The 14,531-nt window shown below is 44.4% G+C and overlaps 1 long non-coding RNA gene across 1 annotated transcript in view; it reads right to left on the reverse strand.

Annotated features, from left to right (window-relative positions):
* Positions 1 to 3,209: 3,209 nt before the first annotated feature.
* Positions 3,210 to 14,531, reverse strand: part of LOC308180321 — a 29,798-nt gene continuing 18,476 nt past the window's right edge. The window contains exons 2-4 of the long non-coding RNA XR_013940888.1: positions 8,694 to 9,254; positions 8,518 to 8,626; positions 3,210 to 7,305 (exon numbers count right to left, since the gene is read on the reverse strand). This is a non-coding gene — a long non-coding RNA (uncharacterized lncRNA). The remainder of the gene's footprint in view (positions 7,306 to 8,517; positions 8,627 to 8,693; positions 9,255 to 14,531) is intronic.

Consider the following 14,531-nt stretch of genomic DNA (forward strand, 5'->3'; position numbering starts at 1 on the left):
TATCCAGCGATTCATTAAAAAAATCCAGTCTTCCTCCCCTCCTGCAAACTGGCCACTCACAAATTGCAAAATTCCCAACTGCTATTCATTGCTAAAATGGCTATTTGCAAATATCTTCAGAGGATGGGAGTCAAGGCTGCTAAGCTGTTCACCAACAGTTGATTGAAAATATCCAACATTCAAAGTTTGAAATCCAAGCTGCATGGATAGCTACACAAGTTATGTTGTATTATTTCTGTTCTCTGATTGGGCAAGTTGTGTAACTAATCACATCAGAACCAGCATCCATTTTGAACTGCATGTTCATATGTGTAATTTGGAATACACTTTTGGAAAATATTAAGCTATTTGAGTTCCAAATTGACTTTTGATGAGTATTCACACTAGTAAAGCTCATTTGCTAGAGTATTTGTGGAAAGCAGCCATAGAAACAGACCAGGAGATTCAAAGCAAATTTGTTCAGGACTTCAAATGAATATACACAGACATCTTTCTGCAGTATTCACTCACCATTAGTCATGTTGCAGTAATACCTGCAGTACATACTTACAACTGAGTTAGACTTTCTGCTGTAAAGCTCTGTTTGTGAGATTTATTAGCTCAGCGGTTTCAGAATGGATTGGATTGAGATTTTTAATACCAAGTTCCCAGCTTGGAGGGACACTTTCTAACTCCATCCCCTTTGCCCCCTCCCCCTTCTGTCTGCAAACCATTACGATAATTTAAGCAATTGATCATTTCTATGGCTCAAAAGCCTGAGCACAGAAAAAAAGGGCAGGAAAATGGTGGTTGGGGCTGGGTCAGAGGATTTTAAACACTGAAGCGGAGAAGCCCCACGTTCCCTATAAGTCGACTTTCTCATGCTCACTGAGAATCCCCAGAAGCGTGAGTAATAAAAGAAAATGCTCTAGAGGTAAAACTTAAAGGACAATATGTGAAATCTCATTTACAAGTGGGAAGCAAATGAGGCAGAATCCAAATGCTATATAGCAAAGCCTGCTCTAAATCAACATTTATAACAGCGACTTGGCAGGTGGGTTTTACCTCTCACCAACCTGCATATGCTTTAAAGTCAACAGGCCAAAATGTGCTCTTTGTTACATTCAATCAACTCTGAACTAAATTTACTGAATTTAAGGAGTTGTGCAGTCATAACTGCAAACGGAATGTGCTCTCAGGAAGATCTGTTAGGGAACTCTCACTTCTTAGAAATCTTACAGAAACCAAAATCTTTTCAAATGTTTTCATTTGCAGAACCACCAAATCCTGTAAATCTGAATATCAAAACATCTTCCCAGTAAGATAAGGTCTAGTCGTGATGTAACTGGACTTGTGTATAAGCATTGCTCCATTGCTTTCTGTTTTCTCCCTTTCATTCTGCTCCACATCATCCCCAAGATTTCCTCTATGCCTGTGCTTTTCCAAAGCAATTCATGCTTCTTTGGGACAAGCCGACTGGCACCAGAGCTTTGTGTCCACTTGACCATGGGGTCAGAGATTGGTGCTTCAGCTTATCACCACAATCAAAATTCAGGAGGCACAACCAGAGTCATGGGGATCTTCTAGGACTGCCATTTGTCAAGTCTATAGCAGTTAAGTCCTCAGGAGTCCCCAAGATGATGTCAGGAGACCCTAAGATGATGGTGTCCCAGCACACGTGCACCCAGCCAAGCAACGCTTGGCCACTGGTGCTGTCTCTTGCCATTTGCCCTCAGCTCAGGATTTCTCCACTTCACTGCAAACTGTCAGAGTCCAAAGCCGAAGCACTCAAGCTCACAGAAGAAGAGGAGTTGTTTTTTCTGCTAGACAACTGTATCTCAGCACATTGTTTTCTACAACCACATGCTGATTGAGTCATGTAGTAACAAAACACCTGCCCTATAAACATAAAACAAGCTGTCACAGCATATCAACGCATGAAGAGGCAAAGCAATATTGGAACAGGGCACCAGAATTACATGCTGGCTTCCAGTATCATTCTGGAAAAGAGCTGTTCCTACCAAGACAAATAAAGTTTTGCACTTGCTGTTTGAAAACACTGGTGCATTTTGTAAGAGTTATTTCCAATCATTTTCTAGAATGGAGAGACAGAGGGATTAAAAAGTTAAATCACGCATTCTAAGAAGGGAACAGAGTTCACCTGAGGCGGAATTAGGACTCAAACCAAAGGCATCTAATGCATATTTTCCTCTTACCACCAGTCCATTCTGCCATACAGGAAAATAAAAATGAAAAGGGACCACCTGAGGGAGAGCCATGTCCCATTTTCCCTGATTGTAAGCAGGCATGGAGAAGAAATGTCCATACCAAATACAGAGTATTCACTAATGTCTGATTTGAAAAAATGAAATCTTTTTGCAAAAAATATGCCTCAAAAGCCAACCAACCTGCTTTTTCTTCCTGCGTGAGCCCTCCTGTCTGTTGTGGAGGGCTGGAGACAGATCAGGAGTGGCTTCCCAGTGTCGCCTCTAGCATCTCTATCCCCTGTTCTCTGCACAGCCTCTTCCATGGGCAGGTTAAGCAAGAAGACCTGGAGGCAGAGCCAGCAGGTGCCCTGTCAGGTACCCAGATGTCTAAAGGTATATATCTGATCTGAGGGGGTCACTTCTTTAGCATTTTCTGCAATTACCAATTACAACTATTTTCTATGCTACAGCTTTCTCTTTGAGCAAAGAATTCAGGCACTAAATTCTATGAGAACAAAAATACATTCCAAAATGAGACCATTCATGATACAGAGTTTTAATGCTATTTGCTTCAGAAATATATATGCTATATGCTTCAGAAAAAGCATGCGCATTTACAACAGTTCAGCATATGTGCTTATTATATGGTCAATGCCTACAGTTATCTAGATAATGGTAAGCCTCGTTCCTGGGCCATAACGCATAACCTGCAACTCCTTGAAGCAGCTATTGTCTTTTTGTTCTGTGCTCAGACATTCCCAGCACTACGGGGTCTTGGTCCAAGGCTGAGGTCCCTTCTGTGCTGCTGGAATACAGATCAATAGCGGGAAGAAGGTTTTTAGCATTCAATTTCATGCTTCTAAGTGTCTCAGTTTTGTACATGGAAAGCAATTATCATAACATTACAAACTGTCAAATGATAGCTGTGGATAAAAATGCCCTTCTGTGGGGTGCTAGGGCTTTTCAAGTTAAAGTCCAGCAATTTTTTTTTTTTATTATATGTATTTTTATATTTAACTTAGGTAAATGAAGAAGATCTGACCCACACTTTTTTTTTTTTTTTTTAATGTTAAATTAATGGCATGGATGAGTCACCAGATTGTTATTAAAATGAGAGAACTGCATGGCTGACCGTGCTAATAGTACCCCCTCCCATGCTCAGCTGTGTTTAATATGTACCTGAAATAATTTTACAGTGGCCTGCCAGTGCCTAAAGGGGGCTACAGGAAAGCTGGGGAAGGACTCTGTCAGGGAGTGCGGTTACAAAACAAGGGCTAGTGGTTTTAACTAAAAAAGGGTAGATTTATATTAGATATTAGGAAGAAATTCTTTGCTCTGAGGGTGGCGAGGCCCTGGCACTGGTTGCCCAGACAAGCTGTGGATGTCCTGTCCCTGGAAGTGTTCAAGGCCAGGCTGGATGGGGCTTTGGCTGTCCTGATTCAGGGAAAGGTGTCTCTGCCCACGACAGGGGGATTGGAACTAGATGATTTTTAAGGTCCCTTCTAATCCAAACCATTCTGTGATGATTCTATGATGATCACAAAAGTATGACAGAAGAGTTTGGGTCCTGTGAGCCTGTCTTTGGTAAAGGAGGGGAAATGTCAATATGTCTGTCCTTCAGCCATCTTCCATCTCAGTCTTCTGCTCAAAATATTGGTCTGGTTCCATGCAAATCTTTCTCTTTATGCTTTTGAACCAATTTTCACCTAGGATCTTGCTTTTTGACTGGAAAGGGGATGAAGCTGCTCTGCCCAGACATACATACATTGAGCGTGGGGCTGATGGCTCCTTCCTGCCAACTCACAGCTGTTTAAGGAAGATCTGCCTTCTCCTGCCTGCATTGACATGGGTGCCCTTCGGGTACAGCAAGGGGCTACCTGGAATACCTTCTTGTCCCTGAATTAGAAATTTGGGCTAGGTAAAGCCTCCATCATTGCCCTTTGGAGAAGGATGTGTTTGGCTTGGGGGCGAATCTCCCAAAAGCAAAAAGGAGAACCCCATAGCACCCCTCTTCTCTACCTACCTCTTCACCTGTTGTCTCATGGCTTTAGCTTTGCAACAGCAAAGGACTGTGGCCTCTGTAAACCTGGATGCTTAATAATCCCCAGGTTGATCATTTGCCACACAACTACTTATAACTCTTCAAGGCTCCTGTTCATGCCCCTTCCCTCCCCTGCCTCCTTTTCATTTCCTGTGTCCAGGGCCTTGAAATGCTTGGTCTTGACATGATAATTGATGGCTGCTGGCTGTACAAATGTAAAGGCCTGGAGTCTAAATAGAGCCAGATGGAGCTTGTATTGTATTGTGTGTTTTTCTTAAATAAGGGAAAGATTTATAAATTGATGAAATTTATTGTAAATACGAGAACATTGTCCCTTTATAATAGTTTATTGTAATTGAAAAACACCCATGAGTAATCTGCTCTTGGGTCACATTGATGTTTTGTTTTTCGTTTGTTGCTCTCTTGAAGAGCTCACACAGATGTTTTGTGTCTCCTGTCCCAGCTGGGCTCTGTGTGTCACATTCACTCTCACTGTTTGTTGCTGTGCTCATGGAGACTGGCATTTTGCATCCATAATTTCTGTTCTGGGTAAGTAAATGAGGCCAAGAGCCTCAGGCTAGGGAGGGTCAAAACCTGGGTTGGAAACTTTGGTAACTCTTGAAACCATCAGACTGTGCTAAACAGGTAGTTCTTCTGGTGTGGGGCTTGGGTTTCACTCCAACTACATCTTGCCCACCTTAGAGGGGCAGCCCATGGGACATGGGAAAGGCCTGCCAGACACCTGTTGCTCTTTTGCTCACTGCACGATAAAACCCACCATAAATCCTGCCCTAAAAATTCTTTATAGAGTCCACCTGTCCACAGCAAATAAATCAATTGCTCTAAATTAAATTCTGTAAAAGCTGAGTGGCATAGGGTACCGTGTCTGGATTTATTTGGGAGCCAGGAAGACTGTAATTTTCTAAGTCAACACTCTGACCCTGCTTTATTCATTTGCTGTTCGTGCTAAAACTGGATCTCTCCTTATATTTTTGGCTGGTTGTTTCTTCCCTCTGTGATATCTGTAATAAGTCTGTCCCTGAGAAGGGGGAAGTGGGGAGGAGGCACAGAGGGCTGTCATCCAAAGGAGAGAATTAAATCAGGATGTATCTCCTCATGCTGGCTCCTGTTTTCTCACAGCCTTCTGCTTATATTTTCCCTGCATTAACTTCTCACAAGCAAAGCTAAAGTGCCAGGCAAAGGCCTTGTTAGACACACATCTTGGGGAACTCTGATGTGCCATTAATTAAGCTCTTTCACTGCTTCTTTCCTGCTGGTTTCAAGGACCAGCCTGTGTGCCTTAACTCTTTTATTCTCTTTCATTTCCCTCTCTCCTCAACAGCGCTCTGAAAAGAGCAGTGCAGGGCTCTTTTGCAGATGGGGCTGGGGTGGTGTAGTGCCCTCCAAGTGAACTCTCAAGTCTTCTCTAGCAGAAGGAGAGCCCTTGCCAAGTTTGTCAGACACTGACGCACAGAGCTGCTCTGTCAATGGATTTGTTGGGCAAAGTCAGGCTTTGACAAAGAAGAAGGAGATGCCAGCACATCCTGGCGTGGTAGCGTCGGTACAGCACCGTCCCCCTGCCGTTACCCTTCAGCTGATGGTGTTGGGAACCTTCCCATTAGAAGGGTTTGCACTGTCAGCTTGATTGATTCACCCTGCTAAAGACTCACACAGAAATTCACAATATTTGGCTCCTGCTGTTGCTTTTATTTCATTTTATTATTTTTCTCCCTCTGTTGTCCCTTTCAGTAAAGTTTAGGGGTAAATTAAATCCTGATGGCATGCTCTCAGAAATGCAGGATGCCCTGGCTGGCTGAGCCATTCCCCATCCCCCCTACTCTTCACCTTAGAAAAGTGAATAAAAAAAGTAGAGTGCTCCCCAATCTGACCCCACAAGTAATTGCTTACTCAGAGAAGGCATGTTCTCTCTACACATGAAATAGACACTATATATATGCTTCAATACTGCATATATCTGTATGTTTTATGCCAAGAAATGAGCAGTCAGGACTAATCTAACTTTTGGAGGGATATTTTAATGCCTATTTATCCATTAGAAGAAAAGGAAATGTAACGCCATATATCTCTCATAGCTAAGAAGCTATGAGATGGAGATGATGCTAGTATTTTGATCTGTGTCCTCCCTTGGCAGCTCAATCTTCTTTTCATACATCTTGGAGGAAAATTGGGTGTCACTTTCTGCTGAGTCTACTGCCTGCTTGGTCCTTAATGACACACTTTGTCCCTATAACTGAAATCCCAAGTACACAAGTATTTAGCAATGGATCTTATTTTGGGTCCCTGAACAATTTCTTCCCCTGCAGCTGCCTCTGCTGCCCGTTCTTCAGCCTTCCGTCCCTGTTCCTGTGCAGAGCCTCACAGAGGCTCAGTTTGCAGGCAGGGATGCTGTTGCTGGTGAGTGTCAGTGCCAGCAACGAAATCCCTGTGCTGGCTCCTCCTGTCCTGCCATTTCGCAGGTACTGGGGCCAACCTCTGCTCTGCGCACAAGCCGAAGCAGAGCTCCACCGGTGGCACGGAGAAGGTGACAGCTCAGCAGGAGGACTTCTCACTCACGGCAGCTCCTCTCCACTCTCTGCCTGCTGTAATTAATATCCTTTTCCCTGCAGGCTGTGAGGCTCTGACAGGCTTTATTTTTAACTCCACTTAATGACAGAGTATTAAGACAAAATGCAACTTTTGTGAGCTCCAGGCCTCGGGGAGGCGAGGGCCTTGGAGCATTGCTGAACCTGGCAAGGAAGCATGAGTTTGGAGGGATGTGTGTGCAGCACAGTGAGTTCAGCGTGCTGGGGATGTGAGGCCATCCAGAGCAGACTGCTGAGACCATCTGAGACACATTCAGTGGGCAGTAACTCAAGAGAATGCTCTTTGTGGGTCCAATCCTGCCCAAAAGCCAAAGAGTTTTCAGCAAAAATAAGAGCATCTCAACCAGCAGCCTCAGAAGGAAGTAGTAGGTATTTGTCCACAAGAGGCAGATGGAGGTTTGGGTTTTAACGTTTCCAGATGGGGATGAGGAAAGTGAATGATGGCGGGGAGGATGCCTTGAAGTTTCATGTGTATCTGCAAGAAGGAAGGCAAATTCAAGGAAGATGAGGAGTGAAAACAGACAATAAATGATGCTTTCAGTTTAACCAGAAGGCAAGGCAGGACAAGTTAACAAAGCAATCATAGTCACCGCAGACTGAGCAGTGAAAGCATTGGTTCTAAACAACATGTTGGCCATAGCTTACATATCCCTTATATAGAGATCAAACAAATGAACAAACAAACAAACAAAATACCAAAGCAGCAGCACTTAGAAGCAAAGTGTGGAAAAATGCTAAAGTACATGAATACTCTTCCCAGAAATAAAAATCCTGATCATTCTTCATATAACTTTTTAGAGATTAAGATGAGATCAGAAAAAGATCAGAAAAAGAACTGCTTTATGCTTTTTCCTTCTTCTAGGTCCAAAAAAAGGACAAAGTGAAAAAAAAAGGTAATCTAAAAATTGCTAGAGATTGACAGTTATTTTCTCAAAAGTTACGCTTTGAGCATAACTTTTAGCAAACATCATAGGTTGAATTTTTCAACTGTCCCTTAGAAATGACGAAGATAATAAAGCTTATCGTTATTTCACACCAGCTGGTCTTCCCTCCACTGATGGCAACTTTTCAGGAACTGCTCTTAAGAAAAAATTTCTGATCAAACTCCAAGTTTCTAGGCTGGGAAAAGGGCAATATGGAAAATTTTGGTGCAAGCCCGGTCTCTGCTGCAGGCATATACAGTTGTGGCTGACTGAGGCATGATATGGATGCACATTTCTCAGGGTTAGCCTTATAGGGCTGAAAAAGAGATTCCCTTTTTTTGGGAAAGAAACATAGCTCATTCACTACAGAGCTGTGCACTTACCAGGCTAAGAACACTCCTTCCAAGATGAAGTTACTAACACATTCCCCAGTAAATTTTACAGGGTTTTTCTCTCTTCTCCCTTCCCTAAAGGAAGTGTGGCCAGGGTGAGTTAAAGAGGGAAATGTTTTTTTTATGAACTCTCTGAGCATTTACTTTCTGTGGTAACATAGTGTTTAGAGTGTCACCAGGCATCGTTTTAAGCAAATGACACCAAAACTTAGTGCCAATAAGAAATGTAATTAAAGGAAGCCTCAAATTTGTCTTTTATCGCAGCTTTGTTTACACTGGATCTTCAGACTGTACTGTGGAAGCATCCTGAGTCTAACACTTACTCTTCTAGGACTTCAAAATCCTTCAAAATTCAGTTAATGCATTGCTTGCCTTATTTTCAAAGTGTCGTCTCCTACAGATGCAGAACCAGGACCTCTTAATCATCCTTGTCACATCTGTAGTGGCTTTTCTTCCAGCATCTTCTCTCCTAATTTGCATCCTGTGAAAAAAAAAATAAATCACCAGTGGACCAAGGTGAGATCAAGCACTTCCCTGATTTATTTTACCTGATGTCCATCTCTCCAGTAGTAAGAGGCAGGTGTTTTCCTTCTCAGGTATTAAGCTTTCCTCAAGCCCCATGTTCCCAGTGGTCTAGCTAGGTGATCTCTTTTGCACAGTAGTCCTTCCTCATAATCCTCGGTCCATCCTCCAGCAGAGGAGAAGCTCCCCTATAATTAATACCACTGGTGCTGCCGATGGATTCCAGGCCAATGCGCAGAGTAATTGCTGCTTGAGATTACTTATGACACAAATGTTGACATTCTGTTGGCATAACTTGCAATAATGTATGCAGATTGCATCCTTCTAGTGCCTTAATTATTACTTCTCCACAAGAAATAGTCAGGTTATCCTCTGCTTTGATTTGAAGGAGATAATTCCCGCTTCAGAAGCATGGTTGTTTAGAGAAAGGGGAAGGGCAGGAGGCGAGGGAAGCACGGACTGAGATGCCTTCATCACGGTTTTTCCTCCAGACGGGATGCATTTGTAGCTCAACCTTGGCTACGTCTTCCTCCTTTTTTCTGCCTCACTGTGGGAGTGGGGAGGTCTCTCTCAAGGTGAAACTTTCCCTGGAAAAACACAGAAGTGCTGCATTTAATGAGCCAAGACAGATGTCCTATTCAACACCCAGCAGCATGCATGGAAGTACTTAGTATTTAGTATCTGTAGTGTGATAGTGTCTAGAGGCCACAACCAAGGTTGAGGCCTTGTTGGGCTGGGCTGTGTGTAAAGCACCTAGTTAGATAAAATTCCTGACCTACGAAGTTTAAGCTATAAATTAAACAGGAGGCAGAGTGAGGAGAAAGGAAAAAGCAAAGCACAGATCAATGTGAAAGTCAGCGACAGAAAACCAGTAAATTTAACACCTTACCCCTACAGTTTGCATTTCTTCTCTAGCTAGAAGAGTCTTGGGAAAGCTGACAAATTATTATACAGAAACGCTGTATTCAGACAAGTTTATGTCAAGAGAACAACGCAGAGCTCTAGAAATCCAGTCAAGGAAAGGCAGCACATGGCTCAGATTCTCTAACATGTATAATATTATAATTTTATTTTTATAAACTGACTAACACCTGAAGACATTCAGAATAGAAAATGGGACAGAAGAAAATATCTTGCAAAGCATATCCTTGGAGAATACAGTTGCACAGCAACAGAGAATGTATTCCTGGAGCTCTGGAAATAAAACTGCTAAAAACTCATGTTTCAGACATGGGGGAAGGAGAATGCTCCAAGTCTTTGCAAAGCAGGGAAAAAGACATACTTGTGTCTGCAGGAGGACAAGCCACTGCTTTGATGTGCAGATAAACATATATATATATATATATTTTTTTATTTTATTTTTTTTTCTGGACAAAGTCCTTTCAAATTTTTGAGTTATGCAAAGGTTGATCTGTCCTGTTATACCAACCTTTTATGTTGATTCATTTATTCTGGTATTCTGCACTAGTATCCAGTGGTTTGGAGAAATTATGTCAGTCAGTCCTTCACCTAGACCTGGTTTCTACATGTTAGAGAATGTATGCAGCCAGCAGTGCATAGCTCACACTGGAGAAGGAAAACACCTTTTCAGGTCTGCCCAAATTACTCAGTTAGTTTGAGCTGAGACCTCATTCTCAGGCTTACGTGGCAATTGGTGTTATTGCATGGGGAAATAACTAACTGTCTTAACCAAAAGGGAGCCTGGTGGATTCCTTGTCTTTGTAACCTCCCTGAGGCACAGAACCGTGAATGTCACCCATATTCTGGGTACATTTCCCCAAGCTGCCTTTTTGGTGTTACTAATTGCATCCATGTTCCTGCACGGTCTGATGGGAAGGGAACAGGTCTGCTCAGATTAAACCGAAAGAGCTTGTGAGAAATGAGTCTCCTGAGATAATTGGTGGAGAATAATTGACATCATTGGGAGCATTCTCTTTCTGTGAGTTCTTTTTGGTCAGAAGGGATCGATTTTTCAGGATCGAGCTAAAAATGGAGCCCCCCCCATATCACCTTCTATGATTGTCCCAGAAGCCAATTAACACAAGGAACTGTGGCCGTTCTTTCCTCCTGGGGACTAACTGACTCCAAACCTTAGACTAAAGTTAAGCAATATATCTAGATGCTCTGGTGATCAAGTTCCCCAGCAACTGTAGGCAAAATCAGTGAATAACAAATCATCCCGGTTGAGATGGCTTGAACTCTGCCTTTCCAAAGAGGAGTGAGAGATTTAGAATAGATAGATCTGCTAGATGCCATCTAGATCTAATAGATCTCATTATTTCCATCGGATCTTGCTGACACTGTCCCAAGAGCTCAGCCACAGCTGTGGTCTGGGATGCAGTGCACTCCTTAACATCAGTACTGTTGTGTGCTGGAGTGGAGTCAGCAGCTCAGCAGTAACAATGAAGATGAACAGGATCATGATGTTGGGATATTTTACCCCCTTTTTGGAACTGCAGCTGACCTGGCAGGACTCTACTTCATGAATCAGTTTCATTCTGCCTTATTCAGTAACTGCCCAAACTGCTGCCCGAAGTGTGTACGTGTGTGTGTCTGTGCTTTTTATATAGCTTTGTGCTATGTAAACCCTCCTCTACGTAGGAGCTTGGCTGAACCCTGGGCCAAGATCTCATTTGCATTTTCCAGGAATATTTTACACGTACTTTCTCACAGATTTGGGAAATTTCACACGCGAGTTTACTCCTCCCATTTTTACCCCTTAGGCCAGCTGCCCTTTCTTCTATTCTTGCCCCCTAAATGCAACCTTTTCCCCTCTCAGTTAATTGCCTTTCACACAGTTAATTTGCCTCACATCTAAGGCAGACAGGGTGAGTGGTGAGTGGGGCAGATCCTGGCCCTGCCATTTGGGGGTTTCTTGGGCTGTCCCTGCCTCATCCCTGCCTGCCCTAATTCCTGCTGCTGCCACCTGTACCTCTGATGGGGAAGCAAGACATGAGGGGTCACCCTGTAGGAAATCTGCACCCCTCCAGAACAAAAAGACAAGTCGGGAGAAAGAAGAGGATGGAGTGGGGAAAAGGGCAGGAGAAGGGTGAAGAGCCAGGGGAAGTTCAGAAAGCAGCCATGAGAGCCTCGCTGCAGCAGCCGAATCCCTCCCTGCCTCTTGGAGCAGACACCTGAAAAGTTGTTGTGGCTCTGGAGGAGGGCTGGCTCCTTCCTCTTGCTCCTGGCCCCAAACCCTTCCCTCCCAGCCAGCCCCCGGCACTGTCAGGGCCATGGGCAACAGCACTGCCCCAGCCCTGGCAGCGGGATGGGTGCTGCCCTCCTCCTGCCCCATCCCCATCCCTTCCCATCTGCGCCGCTCCCTCCTCCTCCGGTGAAACTCAGCCCAGGTTTGTTTAGTCAACCCGAAGCGAAACGCAGCGCGTTGGCCAAAAAACCCTCCATGAAAATCCTGTTAATTTGTTTGATGAGCTGCCTCCAGCTGCAGCCAGACGAATAAACGCTGATTGGCTCTTTTGCTAAAACTCTCCGTAATGAAATGAGCCAGCTCCGTGCCTCGGCTGAACGTGCCAGCCGGGCTGGGCGAGAGGTGGATGCGTGGGGCTGCGTGGGGAAGGGGGGGCAGGAGGCAGGGGGAGACGCGTCTAATGGCATCATTTCCATTTCACAATAGCTAATCCTGCCTAAATCAATGAAGCCCTGGCATCCTAATGAAATTGGGTTGGAACTTGTTCAGTTTATGATGAGCTTTTTAACCTCGGCTTCTTAATTAGCCTGGTGCGGGGTTGAAATGGGAAAAAATGGAGTGTTTTTCTCCCTGGCCCATCTTTCATCCGCAGCACAGAAATGGTGAAATTCGATGCAAACATACTGGGTTTAAAAATAATCTCAGCATTTAAGTCTCTTCGGGGGTGGGGTGAAAAAAAAGAGCACGGTTTCTGTGATTATGGGGCTGGGATTTTGCTGGGATTTGCAGGTGTTTCCCGGGCAGGAGGGAATAGGGCCTCAGAGGGTCCTGCAGACCTGGGGAGCAGGGACAAGCCCCTCACATGGACTGTGGGGAGCTGGAGGGGAGGAAAAAGAAATCCTGTCCCATTTTGTGAAATCAGTTTGAACAGAAAAGTCGCCGTTTCTTCCACAGAAATGGCAGTGGTTTGGAACCAGGTGAAATATTGGGATGGGATTTTAGGCAGGTGTCCTGAAGAGCATTTTGATGCATCTCTGAGAAGGAAGAAGACTTGTGGCTATCTAAGCACACAGGGACTGAACAGGTTGAAGGAAGTCGAGATGCTCCTGAGAGGAAAGGCTGAAACCTCCCCAGACAGGAGTGCTCCGGGTCACCCAATTAGCTATGTTTTCATTGGGCACAAAGCCTGTTTTCACAACAAGGATGAGAAAACCTCTCTGCAACTCCTTAGGCCCATCCTTTCAAGGGGAAGGAAGGCCAGACATCCAACTATTTCTCTTTATACTCTGGAATGCTTCTTTAACGAAGTCTTACAATACTAGAGAGAACTGGGAGGTCACTGGGAGCCATTTTGACAAACCAGCAGCTCGTCCTCCTCTGCAGCTTTTCTCCCCACAGAGAGAGGGAAGAAAGCACAACTTCTTTTCCCCATCACCCTCTCCAGCAGAATAAAATGTGACTTCTTCCCTAAATAATTCACAGCCTGTCTTCTTCCTGAAAGTTTTAGTTAGTTCAAAATGACACTTCTTACCCTTTAATGCTCTAATGAAATATCCCTCCATGCATAATTTAGGAACTGGCAGCTGGTAGTAGCAGGGCAGGTGTAGTGCTGGCGTCTGCAGGCAAATCCCCTGGCACTGGTTTGTTCCCGAGTCATGGGAGGAGGCAGCACAGGGAGAACTGAGGACAGAATCAGTGCGGAGACGTCCGTGCCAAACTTGTGTTTTCTGAAAGGGTAAAGTGCATCTGGGAAACCAGCTCTAGTGCAGCTCAGAGGGGTTATCACTACTCCAGGCAAGCAGAAAGGCTTAGGGTTATGTTCAGCAGAGGCAGATTGGGTCCTTGACTAAAGCCTGAGTCTAAGGAAAGGGAAATAAGGTCAAAGCCTTGCTCTGCTGCATGTTTCCTTTGTGGGTTAGGTCAGTGCGACAAGCTCAGATCAGCAAAAGTGCCTGTGGAATCTGTGAGCTGTGCTTCGACTCAGAGGCTCCCCAGCTTTCGCAGAATGGGCCTTCATGTCTTTGCGTCCACAGAAGAGGAATGACTGCTCTTGTTTTAGTGCTTTAAACAGGGAAAGAACAACTTCTGTTTTCAGAGACACATTTTGAAATACAACAGGTGTTCTATAGCTCCGGGAGCGTTATCACTGTGTTTCAAATTCAGTCTTCAAAATCTTAAAAACACTAACTGTCAGCAGCATTCAGGCTTTGTTCCACCCAAGTTCTCCTGTGCGAAATTTACCATTACATTTTGAGGATGTTAATTTTTTCTGGTCATTTTCTGCTAATCAGAGCTTCGCTTGCCCAGCACACAGGGAGAGGTGCAGATTATCCTGTCCCACACTGGCTTTTTGAACAAGGGCGATGATACAACCCCATCCCACCACTACAGTGACATGAAAGAAGCTCAGGATGGATCCAACCACTGCCATGTTGTGCCCAGCAGCAGGAGTATTTCCCACCCTCTATGGCAGATGATGCAAAGCAAAAGCAAGAGAGGAAGATATCCTTCTGGGTGCAAACTACTGGTGGCACTTTTGAATTTTGTTCTTTTCCTGCTGCCCATGGCCCTGCCTGCAGGACGTAATTAGCCCTGAGCTCCTGTAGCTCCCCTGTGCAATGGCTGTGCGCTGCTGGAGTGCCTCCGGCCATGGGCTTTTCACAGATATTTCATTAACATTCAGAAATGGCACATACTCGCTAATAATCTACCAACA

This window comes from Anser brachyrhynchus, assembly GCF_964034855.1.
Source record: "Anser brachyrhynchus genome assembly, chromosome: 19".
Classification (NCBI taxonomy): Eukaryota; Metazoa; Chordata; class Aves; order Anseriformes; family Anatidae; genus Anser; species Anser brachyrhynchus.